Source organism: Oncorhynchus keta, chromosome 2, assembly GCF_023373465.1.
Source record: "Oncorhynchus keta strain PuntledgeMale-10-30-2019 chromosome 2, Oket_V2, whole genome shotgun sequence".
NCBI lineage: Eukaryota > Metazoa > Chordata > Actinopteri > Salmoniformes > Salmonidae > Oncorhynchus > Oncorhynchus keta.
Genome location: NC_068422.1, coordinates 65,769,480 through 65,785,155, shown reverse-complemented (window position 1 = coordinate 65,785,155; position 15,676 = coordinate 65,769,480). Strand labels below are relative to the sequence as shown.

At 40.4% G+C, this 15,676-nt stretch overlaps 1 protein-coding gene across 14 annotated transcripts in view; it reads right to left on the bottom strand.

Annotated features, from left to right (window-relative positions):
- The window catches only part of LOC118362304 (tight junction protein ZO-1-like), a 173,868-nt gene that overhangs the window by 57,715 nt on the left and 100,477 nt on the right, over positions 1-15,676 (bottom strand). The window contains exon 2 of one of the 14 annotated variants that reach the window (XM_052480766.1): positions 6,275-6,433. The exons of the other annotated variants lie outside the window; for them this stretch is intronic. The gene's annotated coding sequence lies outside the window, so the exon portion shown is untranslated. The remainder of the gene's footprint in view (positions 1-6,274; positions 6,434-15,676) is intronic. 14 annotated transcript variants of the gene reach the window in all.

Below are 15,676 nucleotides of genomic sequence, written 5' to 3'. Positions count from 1 at the left end.
CTAGTGTTGTCAAGGTGTGGGTAGGAGGAGGGCTAGTGTTGTCACGGTGTGGGTATGTACAGTACGGTAGTTTAGTCAGGGTGTGGGTATGTACAGTATGGTAGTTTAGTCAGGGTGTGGGTATGTACAGTACGGTAGTTTAGTCAGGGTGTGGGTATGGTAGTTTAGTCAGGGTGTGGGTATGTACAGTATGGTAGTTTAGTCAGGGTGTGGGTATGTAGTTGTTCTCTTAAACTCCCATTTCCCTGTAATGAACACAGTTAACCCCTTGACCCTGATTTTCATGGCATTTCAATGTGGATGTTATTAATGTCCATAATTGGCGCAGGCAGGCAGGGTTTGTGCTGCTCCTCCCTCCCACTGTCTGCCCCTGAGACTCCCACAGCCGGCCCATCATTATGTGGGGGGGACCTGACCCATTTAGCCAAAGCCGCCCCCCACCCCACATTCCTGTCAAGTGTTTGTAAGGCTGGAGATCATACATTTTGCCAACAGTACACTGCAAAGCAGACAGCGGGGCCCCAAGCCATGAGAAAAATGTCCATGATGTTTGTGGACCATGTGACAAGGGGGCCTCGTCTTAGGATGAACAGGACACTGAGTGGTGAAGCTATAAGGGGAGAGGAAGGGGCCAAGGCTGTAACTGACATACATACTCTGTATGGGGGGGGGCAAGGCTGTAACTGACATACATACTCTGTATGGCCAGTAACTGGATACATTCAATTAAAACCGTGTACAGATGACATTTTAAAGAGATTTGTCTCTATCCCATACACGTGCAAACTACTTCCAGCAGAGTATCTATGTACAGCATTAACGATAAATACATGACCTCTCTCTCAATACGGGATCCTAAGACAATGAAGAAGGCTTATAATTCACTGCCTCTCCCTGCACTTACCCTAACCAACCCCCTCACACACACCCTTCCAGCCGTGGGGCCAGATGTTAGAAGACAGTACAGACACACGCTGAAGAATCTCCAACGTCCATTGTTTTCCTTCCTCTTCCCCTCCTGTGGTTCTTCCCTTCACTGCTGTGGTGACTCAGAGAGTGGCCTTAGTAGTGGGACGTGTCTGACTGGGAAGGGCCTTACCGCATCGGTAGGGTGTGACTGGCAGTACCGGTCATGAGGGCTTAGGGCTTAACGGTTATCGGTAGGCCTCTGGGTCAGAGAAGGGTGGTTAGTGAGTCAGGAGGAGAGAGAGAGGAGCTCTTGATCACTGAGGACTGTTTACTCCAGTGCGGCTAAACTCTGCTCTCGTCTTCTCCTCTGATGGGATTATCTTTTTAATGATTCACCATAATCTGGAGCAGTGATTAAAACAGCTTGTTGTGAAGTGTCAGTGGAGTGCAGAGCAAGGTCTTGTACAGAGAGGACACTGCAGAAATCAGGTCCTAATCTGATGACATTATGCATGGCTGTTACAGCCATAAAAAGACGTGCTACTGCTGCTGTGTTCTACTACTGGGAACAATCCTGAAGAGGCCATCTGCAGGGACACTATTTAAAAAGGCCAGTGAAACTTGTTGCTATGATACTACACATTGAATACCGAGAACAATACCACCGAACATTAGCATTCCTGTTGAAGATAAATGCAGATGGCCAAATCCCTGACCGGGACCTTTTCTCCCCTCCTAGACACCCATGAACAGTAGGAGAACACTGGGAGTGAATATTGTTTCAGCCAGGACAGCACAGCCTTGCATTCCCCCATTTGACTCATGTAGCAAATGCTAACAATACTATCTGATGGAAACTGTTACAGGAATATTAAGCCTTGTAGCACAGGGCCAAAGCAAATGAATAGCTAAACAACGTCTGACGTTCCAGAACAAATATGACAGCAACAAATACCCCCAAAATGGTGATTATCTAATCCCAAAGTAGAGTTACATAAAACAATGAATGTCTTGATCTGGCGGGAGGGGATGTTTGGTATATTTATACCAGGATTCACATTTAGTCAGGATTGAGCCGTGGCCAGAGAGGCCCTGTTGAGAAACAAAGGTTAGGCAGGTGTGGACAGCCCAGTGTACAGCATGGGCCTTGATCTGTGGTTAAATGGGCTCTTTGTGTTACTGAGACCTCTCAGAGACAGCAGCCTCAGCTCCTCTCCGGCCTGCTTCAAAGACAATACACAACACAGCACAGTGCAGGCCATACTACTGACAGCCCAGAAGTAACCTGTGGCAGAGAGCATTCAGTAGGGCGACTGGGGTTCGGTCATGCTCTGTGTTGTAGTGTTAAGGTATATAGCAAGTTCCCTCATCCTGATTCTCTGTCTAGCGATGGTGCTCTGACTAGCAATTGAGAGTCTTAGCTGTGGATGAGAAGGTTAGCTACCTAACTCATTGAAACTCCTTCAGGCCAGGATCCTTTTTTCAGAATTTCCACCTGACTGATGTGACCAATGTAAACTGCCTGTTACTCAGGACCAGAAGCCAGGATATGCATATAATTGGTAGCATTGGATAGAAAACACTTTGAAGTTTGTAGAAAAGTTAGAATAATGAATGAGACTATAACACAATTGATATGGTAGACGAAAATCCAAAGAAAAACCAAACAGAATGCAGGTTGAAAAATATGTGGGGCGTCATCTTCAAACAATCGCATGGTATGCTTTCGCTGTAAAGCCTATTGTAAATCGGACAATGCAGTTAGATTAACAAGAATTTAAGCTTTTAACCGATATAAGATACTTGTATGTTCATAAATGTTTAATATTATGATTATTTATTTGAATTGCACGCCCTCTAATTTCACCGGATGTTGTCGACAGGTGTCCCGCTGACAGGACGCCTATTCCTAATAAGTTTAAATTAAATGATGACTGTGCTCCCGTGCTCCCTCCTCATTTCTCCCCCATGCTGGATGAAAGACAAGCTGCTATAAATAACTCTTGATATCCAGGATGATTACAGTTGTAGTTTTCACTCAGAGAATCTGTAATCATGCAGGATAATCAGTGGGACAAAGGCATGAGGAAGCTTGGGACAGGTCACCTCCATAGAAATAGAATTACAGAACACTGACTTGAACGGGGATGCCCCTTTTTTCAGTCTAAGCTGTCTAACTACAGTATGAGAAACCAAAAGTGATGAGAACAGGTGATGAGGTTAGGTCAAGTGGTCAGGTATGTGTGATATCATGAGCAAACAGAAAACACAGGCGGAGAGGGGGAAGTTTCTGTTCTGTGCGCTCCTTGATTACATGTTGCAGTCTACTATCAGCCATCATCCCTTTAATGAATCAAAAAACATGGGAGTGTCACTGCCAACATAGTGCCCTTGGACACACACACACACACACTTCAAAAGTTTGGGGTCACTTAAATGTCCTCATTTTGAAAGAGAGGCCATTTTTTTGTCAATTAAAATAACATAAAATTGTTCAGAAATACAGTGTAGACATTGTTAATGTTGTAAATAACTATTGTAGCTGGAAATGGCAATTTTTTTATGGAATATCTACATAGGCGTACAGAAGCCCACTATCAGCAACCATCACTCTTGTGTTCCAATGGCACGTTGTGTTAGCTAATCCAAATGTATCATTTTAAAAGGCTAATTGATAATTAGATAATCATTTTGCAATTATGTTAGCACAGCTGAAAACTGTTGTCTTGATTAAAGAAGCAATAAAACTGTCTTTCTTTAGACTAGTTGAGTATCTGGAGCATCAGCATTTGTGGGTTCGATTACAGGCTCAAAATGGATAGAAACAAGGAACTGTCTTCTGAAACTCATCAGTCTATTCTTGTTCTGAGAAATGAAGGCTATTCCATGCAAGACATTGCCAAGAAACTGAAGATCTCGTATAACGCTGGGTACTTCTCCTTCACAGAACAGCGTAAAATGGCTTTAACCAGAATAGAAAGAGGAGTGGGTGGCCCCGGTGCACAACTGAGCAAGAGGACAAGTACATTAGTGTGTCTAATTTGAGAAACAGATGCCTCACAAGACCTCAACTGGCAGCTTCATTAAATAGTACCCACAAAACACCAGTCTCAACGTCAACAGTGAAGAGGTGACTCCCGGATGCCTGCCTTCTAGGTAGAGTTGCAAAGAAGAAGCCATATCTCAGACTAGCCAATAAAAATAAAAGACTAAGATGGGCAAAAGAACACAAAGATTGGACAGAGGAACTCTGCCTCGAAGGCCAGCATCCTGGAGTCGTCTCTTCACTGTTGAAGTTGAGACTGGTGTTTTGCGGTTACTAAAAGGTACAAAATATCTATATCCACAGTAAAACAAGTCCTATATCGACATAACCTGAAAGGCCGCTCAGCAAGGAAGAAGCCACTGCTCCAAAACCGCCCCAAAAAAGCCAGACTACGGTTTGCAACTGCACATGGGGACAAAGATCATACTTTTTGGAGAAATGTCCTCTGGTCTGATGAAACAAAAATGGAACTGTTTGGCCATAATGACCATTATGCTTGGAGGAAAAAAGGGGAAGGCTTGCAAGCTGAAGAACATCATCCCAACCGTGAAGCACGGTGGTGGCAGCATCATGTTGTGGGGGTGCTTTGCTGCAGGAGGGTCTGGTGCACATCACAAAATAGATGGAATCATGTGGAAAGAAAATGATGTGGATATATTGAAGCAACATCTCAAGACATCAGTCAGGAAGCTAAAGCTTGGTCGCAAATGGGTCTTCCAAATGGACAATGACCCCAAACATACTTCCAAAGTTGTGGCAAAATGGCTTAAGGACAACAAAGTCAAAGTATTGGAGTGGCCATCACAAAGCCCTGACCTCAATCCAATAGAAAATGTGTGGGCAGAACTGAGAAAGCGTGTGTGAGCAAGGAGGACTACAAACCCGACTCGGTTACACCAGCTCTGTTTGGAGGAATGGGCCAAAATTCACCAAACTTATTGTGGGAAACTTGTGGAAGGCTACCCAAAACGTTTGACCCAAGTTAAACAATTTAAAGGCAATGCTACCAAATACTAATTGAGTGTATGTAAACTTCTGACCCACTGGGAATGTGATGAAAGAAATAAAAGCTGAAATAAATCAAATAATTCTCTCTACTATTATTCTGACATTTCACATTCTTTAAAATAAAGTGGTGATCCTAACTGACCTAAGTCAGTGAATGCTTACTAGGATTAAATGTCAGGAATTGTGAAAAACTGAGTTTAAATGTATTTGGCTAAGGTGTATGTAAACTTCCGACTTCAACTGTATGTAGATATTCCATTTTAAAAATTGTCCGTTTCCAGCTACAATAGTAATTTACAACATTAATGTCTACACTGTTTTTCTGATAAATTTGATGTTATTTTAATGGACACATTTGTTGTGCTTTTGTTTAAAAAACAAGGACATTTCCAAGTGACCCCAAACTTTTGAACAGTAATGTACATGCATACATTATTTTACTGCTCTAGGGGTGTAATTATTGTTCAGATAACCTTATTACTATCATATTTTGATTTACTTTTTATTTACATTTTTTCACTCTATGTGATGCACAATGCAGAGAACACCAGAAGACGAATGATCATGTAATTACCATAGTGAATTATTATAATGTTTGTTTGTGTGTTAATTAATCCCATAAGGGATGGGTTGCCAAATGGCGATTTGACACCAATATAAAATGTCAAACATTCATTCATGCTTTGGTGTGTTTGGTCAGGTTTTTGTAGCACCTTTGTTATAGCTAGTAGTCTTCATACTCTCCTTCAGCTGTCCCCATAGGAGAAACCTTTGAAGAACGCTTTTGGTTTCCAGGTAGAACCCTTTTGGTTCCAAATAGAACCCTTTCAAAAAGGTTCTACCTGGAACCAAAAAGGGTTCTCCTGCGGGTACAGCTGGAGAAGAGTGTATAGTTCATAAAGGGAGGATACATCTAAACACAAACATGATTGACTTTAATGTGAAGGTTGCTGTGAGGTAAGATCCTTATGGAGTATTAGGTCAGTGTGTCTGTGTGGTCGTGATTGTATGGAACAGGAAGCTACCAAGAGCCAGATTAACCCACAGGAAATTGAGTTCCCTTCCTGTTTGCAATGAATCTTTTCAGCTTCGAGAGAAAACACCCTGGACGGAGAAAAGAGAGCTCCTTGGAAATGTACCTAATCATATGCAAAACATTTTAGACTTACAATGAACCAGGTAAAACAATACAGCCAAATCCACAGATTTCTCAAAAGATAAAGTATAGTGTTACACGAGGCAAAATGCTGTATAAACATCACATATGGTAAATATTCAAAGGCCATAAAGTCAGTGTAATAGAATACTTACACACAGAACATGGACATTTCGGAGAGTGGACCGGGTTTCTGGTTCTGACCAAAGAAACTAAGAGTTCCTGAGGATGTCTCGTCTGTCTGCCAGAGGAGGCCTATAGCTCCATGGGTGTCATCTTTACATGAAGACCAGACACACAACAACACAACGCTCCTGGAAAATAAAGCCAGTTCTAGAGTAAACATGGGCTTGGGACATGTGATTTGGATGTACACACATTAACACAGACAGAGACACCGCTGCAGACCCTAACTATTCCCTCTGCAGCAGAGGCCCTGCTCAGACCATGTGTGTGTGTGTGTGGTGTCTCTCTCCTACCTCTGTCTAGGACTAGGATCTGTCCGATCCTTGACCAGCATCTGCACAGCATCACCATACAAGCCAGTAGTGGTGTTCTTCACCATAGGCCTACCACACAGAGTTCTAGCCAGCACCTGCCTTAACCGCTCATAGAGGCTGAAGGTACAATTAGACGATCAAGTCATAGCCTTATTTTAGGACATTAAATCAGCCGTACATATTATGCTGCCCAAATAAAGACCACAGCGTGTGTGTGTTTGGTTATGTATTCCTAAAACACCACAGCAGTAATGGATGGGTAGACTAACTATGAATAGAGGTCATTATGGGAAAAGACCGGGGAAACAAAACAAACTGGCATAACACATCAAGTCTGCCCAGCAACCAGGCTGTCAGACGTGACTGGTTGGCTCTCAAAAACAAAACAATCATAATGGATGCAATCTAACCAGAACCCCAAAATAGAACATCAATGCAAATATTGTGCTGGTAGGCTAATGCTTGATATCGAACACATAATTGTAGTGCATTGAAATGTAATTCTGCATTGCAATGGTTTCGTATTCAATGAAGCACAGCTCACTTCCCTTCCACAGCACAATTGTACTTCCCTGAAGGGAAATACCCTAGGTCACAATCAAAACACACACTGCACTAGTGCTCCAGATTTTCTGATTACCAAATTGAAATGTGTAGGCCTAGTCTGCAACCTAAATCTGCTGTAGCTCATCGGTACATTATTTCTACGATATATCATATACACAGTACCAGTCAAAAGTTTGGACAAACCTACTCATTCAAGGGTTTTTCTTTATCTTTACAATTTTCTATATTGTAGAATAATAGTGAAGACGTCAAAACTATAAAATAGCACATATGGAATCATGTAGTAACCAAAATACATTTTATATTTGAGATTCTTCAAATAGCCACCCTTTGACTTGATGACAGCTTTGTACACTCTTGGCATTCTCTCAACCAGCTTCATGAGGTAGTCACCTGGAATGCATTTTATTTAACTTTTTATGGCTGCAGGGGCAGTGTTGAGGTAGCTTGGATGAAAAGGTGCCCATTGTAAACAGCCAGCTCCTCACTCTCAGTTGCTAATATATGCATATTATTATTAGTATTGGATAGAACACTCGGAAGTTTCTAAAACTGTTTGATTTATGTCTGTGAGTATAACAGAACTCATATCAGAAAATAAACTGAGAAATTCCACTTCCTGTTTTTTTTTCTGGGGGTGTCAGATCTTCAACCAAGCTCTCATTGAAATTACAGCGAGATATGGATGAGTTTTCACTTCCTACGCCTTCCACTAGATGTCAACAGTCAATAGAACTTTGTCTGATGACTCTAATGTGAAGGGGGGTCGAATGACACAGGAAATAGTCACCACTGCCACGAGTTGACCATGCATTCACTATGCGCGTTCACAGGGGAAGGACCTGCGTTCCACCGGCCATCTGAAGTCCTTCTAATTCTCCGGTTGGAACGTTATTCAAGATACATGTAAACAACAACATTCTAAAGATTGATTCAGTACATCGTTTGACATGTTTCTACTGACTGTTACGGAACTTTTGGACATTTCGTCACGTTATAGTGGACGGGCTTTGTGACTTTGGAATTGTTTACCAAACGCGCTAACCAAAGTAGCTAATTGGACATAAATAACGGACATTTTCGAACAAATCAAGCATTTATTGTGGACCTGGAATTCCTAGGGCTGCATTCTGATGAAGTTCATCAAAGGTAAGGAAACATTTATCATGTATTTTCTGGTTTCTGTTGACTCCAACATGGCGGCTAATTTGGCTTCTGTTCTGAGCGCAGTCTTAAATTATTGCATGTGTTGCTTTTTCCGTAAATGTTTTTTGAAATCTGACACAGAGGTTGCATTAAGGAGAGGTATATCTATAACTCCACGTGTATAACTTGTATTATCATCTAAATCTATGATGAGTATTTCTGTTGAAACGATATGCAAAATCACCTGATGTTTTTGGAACTAGTGAATCTAAATAGCCAATATAAACTCAGATTTTTTTATATAAACATGAACTTTATCAAACAAAACATGCATGTATTGTGTAAAATGAAGTCCTATGAGTCTCATCTGATGAAGATAAAATTAATCACTAACCTTGAATTATCTTTATTTCTGGTTTTTGTGAATGCTATATTTCGCTGGAAAATGGCTGTGCTTATTGTGGTTTGGTGGAGACCTAACATAATCGTTTGTAGTGCATTCGCTGAAAATCCTATTTGAAATCGGACACTTTGGTGGGATTAACAACAAGAATAGCTTTAAAATTATATAAGACACACGACCATAACAAGTTAACAGGTGTGCATTGTTAAAAGTTCATTTGTGGAATTCCTTTCCTTCTTAATGCATTTGAGCCAATCAGTTGTGTTGTCACAAGGTAGGGGTGGTATACAGAAGATAGCCTTATTTGGTAAAATACAAAGTGCATATTATGGCAAGAACAGCTCAAAAAAGCAAAAATAAATGACAGTCCATCATTACTTTAAGATATGAAGGTCAGTCAATCCAGAACATTTCAAGAACTTTAAGTTTCTTCAAGTGCAATCGGAAAATCCATCAAGAGCTATGATGAAACTGGCTCTCATGAGGACCCCCACAGGAAAGGAAGACCTAGAGTTACCTTTGCTGCAGAGGATTGGTTCATTAGAGTTACCAGCCTCAGAAGTTGTAGACCAAATAAATGCTTCAGAGGTCAAGTAACAGACATCTCAACATCCACTGTTCATAGGAGACTAAATGAAATCAGGCCTTCATGGTCGAATTGCTGGAAAGAAACCACTACTAAAGGACACCGATAAGAAAAAGAGACTTGCTTGGGCCAAGAAACACAAGCAATGGACATTAGACCGGTGTAAATCTGTCCTTTGGTCTGATGAGTCAAAAGATGAGATTTTGTTTCCAACCGCCGAGTCTTTGTAAGACGCAGAGTAGATGAACGAATGATCTCCGCATGTGTGGTTCCCACCGTGAAGCATGGAGGAGGTGGTGTGATGGTGCTTTGCTGGTGACACTGTCAGTGATATATTTAGAATTCAAGGTACACTTAACCAGTATGGCTACCACAGCATTTTGCAACGATACACCATCCCATCTAGTTTGCGCTTAGTGGGACTATCATTTGTTTTTCAACAGGACAATGACCTAACACACCTCTAGGCTGTTTAAGGGCTATTTGACCAAGAAGGAGAGTGATGAGGTGCTGCATTATATGACCTTGAGTTGGACCGCAGAGTGAAGGAAAAGCAGCCAACAAGTGCTCAGAAAATATGGAAACTTCTTCAAGACTGTTGGAAAAGCATTCCAGGTGAAGCTGGTTGAGAGAATGCCAAAGTGTGCCAAGCTGTCATCAAGGCAAAGTGTGACTACTTTTAGAACACTTTTTTGTTTACTACATGATTCCATGTGTTATTTCATAGTTTTGATGTCTTCACTATTATTCTACAATGTAGAAAATAGTCCAAATAAAGAGTAGGTGTGTCCAAACTTTTGACTGGTACTGTATATATTTCCTCCTTATACTAAGGCAAAATGATCACACTAGATGTTGTTTTACCTTGACAATCTGCCTCAACTCCCTGGGCACTGCTCCACACAGGTGCGGTTGTAAACACCACCCACCCACTCACTCACTCACTAGAGAATCTCTCACTCTCTTGGTCACACACACGCAGACACAAACACCCACCCCAATACATACTAAAAACAAGGCCCAAATCCATTTTATATACACTAATCCTTTAACGGTGGGACTGATTCAGAGGACCAGCATACTGTGCTCCTAGTACACCAGTGCAGCTAACACTTTTCAGGGCTCTCTTTTTGATGTGAGTGGGTCAAACCAGGTGTGAAGAAAACACCTGGAAGAGCTCTGTGTGGAGCTGTGGACATCAAACACACAGACGTCCACAAAAAGGACCAGTGACCACCACTGTATTACTGGACATTTTCATATTGACAGCTGTCTTACAAGGCAATGCCACTGACAGGACTTACTGCTGGAAGGCTGCAGCCCATTGCTCAACACAGCAATGTATTTATACAAGAACTTAATAGAAGGACTCCAGTGGATAACACAAGCTGGAGAATTACAGGAGGAAGGCAAATGTACAGAGAAAATCAGTGGAAAAAATGAGTAGCTAAGATCAACGGAGTTGGCTTTCTATATTGAGCACCCTAAAGACCCAAATAGAGACGTGACTAAAGGCGCATGCTCCCCAGATGAAACAGTTCGGAAGAGTTAGTGCATATATAAATGACGACATGTGACGTTTTTGTTAGTTTTGGACTTCGGTAAGGGTTTTTCGGGCACACAAAAAGGTGAGGCAAGCCGAAGTTGGTAGGCACAGTCTACGCCCCTCTGTCAGTGATTGGTCAACAGTAGGGATTCTTCAGTAAAGTGTTTGTTGTCCTTCAATAAGAGACGACTCGTTTTCATGCACATTTTTTCATTTAGAAATGCTGCACCAAACATCAGTTAGATATAAAATTGTGCGACTAAAATCTCATCAGTAAAAACATCTTCGATTAATTCAGATTATTTTGAGGAAGTGTATTAGAGGTCAACTGATTATGATTTTAACGCTGATACCGATAATTGGAGGACCAAAAAAAGCCGATACCGATTAAATCGGCAGATTTTTATTCATTTGTAATAATGACACTTACAACAATACTGAATGAACACTTTTATTTTAACTTCTTGGTGACCGGGGGCAGTATTTTCACATCCGGATGAAATGCATGCTCAAATTCAACTGCCTGCTACTCATCCCCAGAAGATAAGATATATAGATTTGGATAGAAAACACTATGACGTTTCTAAAACTGTTTGAATCATGTCTGTGAGTATAACAGAACTTATGTAGCAGGCGAAACCCCTGAGGTCAATCTCTTTTCAATGGGTTTTCATTAGGAATCCAGATTTCTAAAGGACATTCTTGCAGTTCCTACCGCATCCACTGACTGTCACCAGTCTTTAGAAATTGGTTGAGGTTTTTCCTTTGTGTAATGAAGTAGCCCTGTTCAAAACAAGGGTCACTTCAAGTGTACTGTTTGTTAGAGGTGCGTGACCAGAAAGGTAGCGTCATTTTGTTTTCTTCCTGTATTGAACACAGACCATCCAGTCTTCAATTTTATTGATTATTTACTTTTTTTAAATACCTAAAGTTGTATTACAAAAGTAGTTTGAAATGTTTTGGCAAAGTTTACAGGTAACTTTTGAGATATTTTGTAGTCACGTTGCGCAAGTTGGAACCAGTGTTTCTCTGGATGAAACGCGTCAAATAAATTTACATTTTGGATATATATCGACGGAATTAATCGAACAAAAGAACCATTTGTGATGTTTATGGGACATATTGGAGTGCCAACAGAAGAAGCTCGTCAAAGGTAAGGCATGATTTATATTTTTATTTCTGCGTTTTGTGACGCGCCTGCAGGGTTGAAATATGTTCTCTCTCATTGTTTACGGAGGTGCTAGTCTCAGATAATAGCATCGCTTGCTTTCGCCAAAAAGCCTTTTTGAACTCTGACATGTTGGCTGGATTCACAACACATGTAGCTTTGATTTGGTATCTTACATATGTGATTTCATGAAAGTTTGATTTTTATAGTAATTTATTTGAATTTGGCGCTCTGCATTTTCTCTGGCTTTTGGCCATATCCCAGAAAGGTTAATATAATATATCAATAAAATCAATGTAGCCTCAAATAAATAATGAAACATGTTCAATTTGGTTTAAATAATGCAAAAACAAAGTGTTGGAGAAGAAAGTAAAAGTGCAATATGTGCCATGTAAAATAGCTCACGTTTAAGTTCCTTGCTCAAAACATGAGAACATATGAAAGCTGGTGGTTCCTTTTAACATGAGTCGTCAATATTCCCAGGTAAGAAGTTTTAGGTTGTAGGTATTATAGGAATTATAGGACTATTTCTCTATATACCATTTTTATTTCATATACCTTTGACTATTGGATTTCCTTATAGGCACTTTAGTATTGCCAGTGTCACAGTATAGCTTCCGTCCCTCTCCTCACCCCTACCTGGGCTCGAACAAGGAACACATCAAAAACCCTCCAAGCATCGTTATCCATTGCTCTAAACATCAAAAGTCCCAGATGCTAATATGCTAATATATGCATATTAGTAGTAGTATTGCATAGAAAATACTCTGACGTTTCTAAAACTGTTTGGATGATGTCTGTGAGTATAAGAGAACTCATATGGCAGGAGAAAACCTGAGAAAAATCCAACCAGGAAGTGGGAAATCTGAGGTTTGTAGTTTTTCAAATCTTGGACTACCGAATACACAGTGCCTATGGAGTCAAGTTGCACTTCCTACGGCTTTCACTAGATGTCAAACGTCTTTAGAAACGTGTTTCAGGCTTCTGCTATAAAGGAGGGGGGAATGGGAGCTGAATGAGTCATGGGTCTGGCAGAGTGTCTCAGACTCGTGACACGAGCTCCCGACAGAGTTAGCTCTCGTACCAGTGCTTTTCTTCAGACAATGAAATTCTCAGGTTGGAATCTTGATGATTTATGTTAAAAAACATCTAAAGATTGATTCCATACATCGTTTGACTTGTTTCTTCGACTTGTAATGGAACTTTTCGAGTTGTCGTATGGGCGAAGTGCTCGCGCCTCATGAAGATGGATTACTGGGCTGAACACGCTAACAACAATTGGCTATTTGAACATAAACGATGGACTTCATGGAACAAATTAGTCATTTATTGTTGAACTGGGATTCCTGGGAGTGCCTTCTGATGAAGATCGTCAAAGGTACGTGAATATTTATAGTGTTATTTCTAACTTCTGTTGACTCCAACATGGCGGATATTTCTTTGGCTGGATTGGGCTCTGAGCGCCATTCTCAGATTATGCTTTTTCCGTAAAGTTTTTTTTAAATCTGACACAGCGGTTGCATTAAGAAGAAGTTTATCTTTAATTCTGTGAAAAACACTTGTGTCTTTTATCAATGTTTATTATGAGTATTTCTGCAAAATCACCGGATGTTTTGGAATCAAAACATTACTGCACGTAACGCGCCCATGTAAACTGAGATTTTTGGATATAAATATGCACATTATCGAACAAAACATACATGTATTGTGTAATATGATGTCCTATGAGTGTCATCTGATGAAGATCATCAAAGGATTATCTATATTTCTACTTTTTGTGACTCCTATCTTTGGCTGGAAAAATGGCGGTGTGTTTTTTTGACCTAACATAATCATATGTTGTGCTTTCGCTATAAAGGCTTTTTGAATTTGGACACGATGGGAAGATTAACAAGAAGTTTATTTCATTTGCTGTATTGGACTTGTTAAAACCTGTTAGGGATAGGGGGCAGCATTTTCACTTTTGGATAAATAGCGTGAACAATTTCAACTTCCTGCTACTCATGCCAGGAATATATTATATGCATGTGATTAGTAGGTGTGGATAGAAAACACTCTGAAGTTTCTAAAACTGTTTCAATCATGTCTGTGACTAAAACATAACTTATGTAGCAGGCAAAACCCTGAGGAATAACTGTTCAGATGTTTTATTATTTTTTTGCCTCTGACCGTTCCCTCAGTTGTCTTTGCCAATGGTTATTTGATAGCGACCATTTCACAGTTCCTACGACTTCCACTGGATGTCACCAGTCTTTGAAATTTGGTTGAAGTTAATCATTTGTGCAACGAAGAAGAAACACATCCTGGAACAACGTTACACTGTTGAGAGTTACGCAAGACGAAAAAAGGTGCATGGTTTGTTTACTTGCTGTATTGAATACAGATTGCCCCGTCTACAATTTGATCGATTATTAACGTTTAAAAAATACCTAAAGTTGTATTACAAAAGTAGTTTGAAATATTTTGGCAAAGTTTATAGGCAACTTTTGAAATGTTTTGTAGTGACGTTGTGTTTTGGCAAGCTGTTTCTTTCCGGATCAAACGTGCTTTATAAATGGACATTTTGGGTATACATGGACGGAATTAATCGAACAAAAAGGACCAATTGTGATGTTTATGGGACATATTGGAGTGCCGACAAAAGAAGCTTGTCAAAGGTAATGCATGTTTTATATTTTATTTCAGCGTTTTGTGTAGCGCCTGCTGCGCTAGTTCTTTTGTTTACTACTGGTTCAGATGGGTGCATGCTATCAGATAATAGCTTCTTATGCTTTCGCCAAAAAGCATTTTAAAAATCTGACATGTTGTCTGGATTCACGAGTGTAGCTTTAATTGAGTATCTTACATGTGTGATTTAATGACAGTTTGAATTTTATAGAATTTTATTTGAATCTGGCACTCTGCATTTCCCCAGGCAATTGGCCAGTTGAGACGCTAGCGTCTCCATATCCTCAAGAGGTTCATGTGTGAAAGTTACATATTTCTAAAAAATATTTTTGAATTTCACATGCTGCCTTTTCAGCGGAATGTTGTCGAGGGGTTCTGCTAGCGGAACGCCTGCCCTAGAAAGGTTAACCCACCGTTCCTAGGCCGTCATCAAAAAACGCCCACAATCGTTGTCCAAAAATGCCAATCACCAATTGTTATGAAAACTTGAAATTGGCCCTAATTAAATCGGCCATTCCGATTAATCGATTGACCTCTAAAGTGTATACTGGCTACGGCGTCTCAAAATGGACAACTAGTACCTTTGCCGCTTTTTTTTCTCGTTCTTTCAAGCGAATGTCTTTTGAGTATGTGGGCACACTTGTTCGCCGCTGTCACGCCCTGACGATAGAGAGCTTTTATTCTCTATGTTGGTTAGTTGAATTATATTTCTGTTGGCCTAGAATGGTTCCCAATCAGAGGCAGCTGTTTATTGTTGTCTCTGATTGGTGATCATATTTAGGTAGCCATTTTCCCATTGTGCTTTGTGGGATCTTGCCTATGTTTAGTTGCCTGTGAGCATTATTATAGCTTCACTTTTCGTTTGTTCGTTTTGTAGGTTTGTTCTTTTAAGTTTTCTATTCCATAATAAAGGATGGAAACATACCACACTGCATCTTGGTCTACTCCTTATGACGAACGTGACAGCCGCCAGC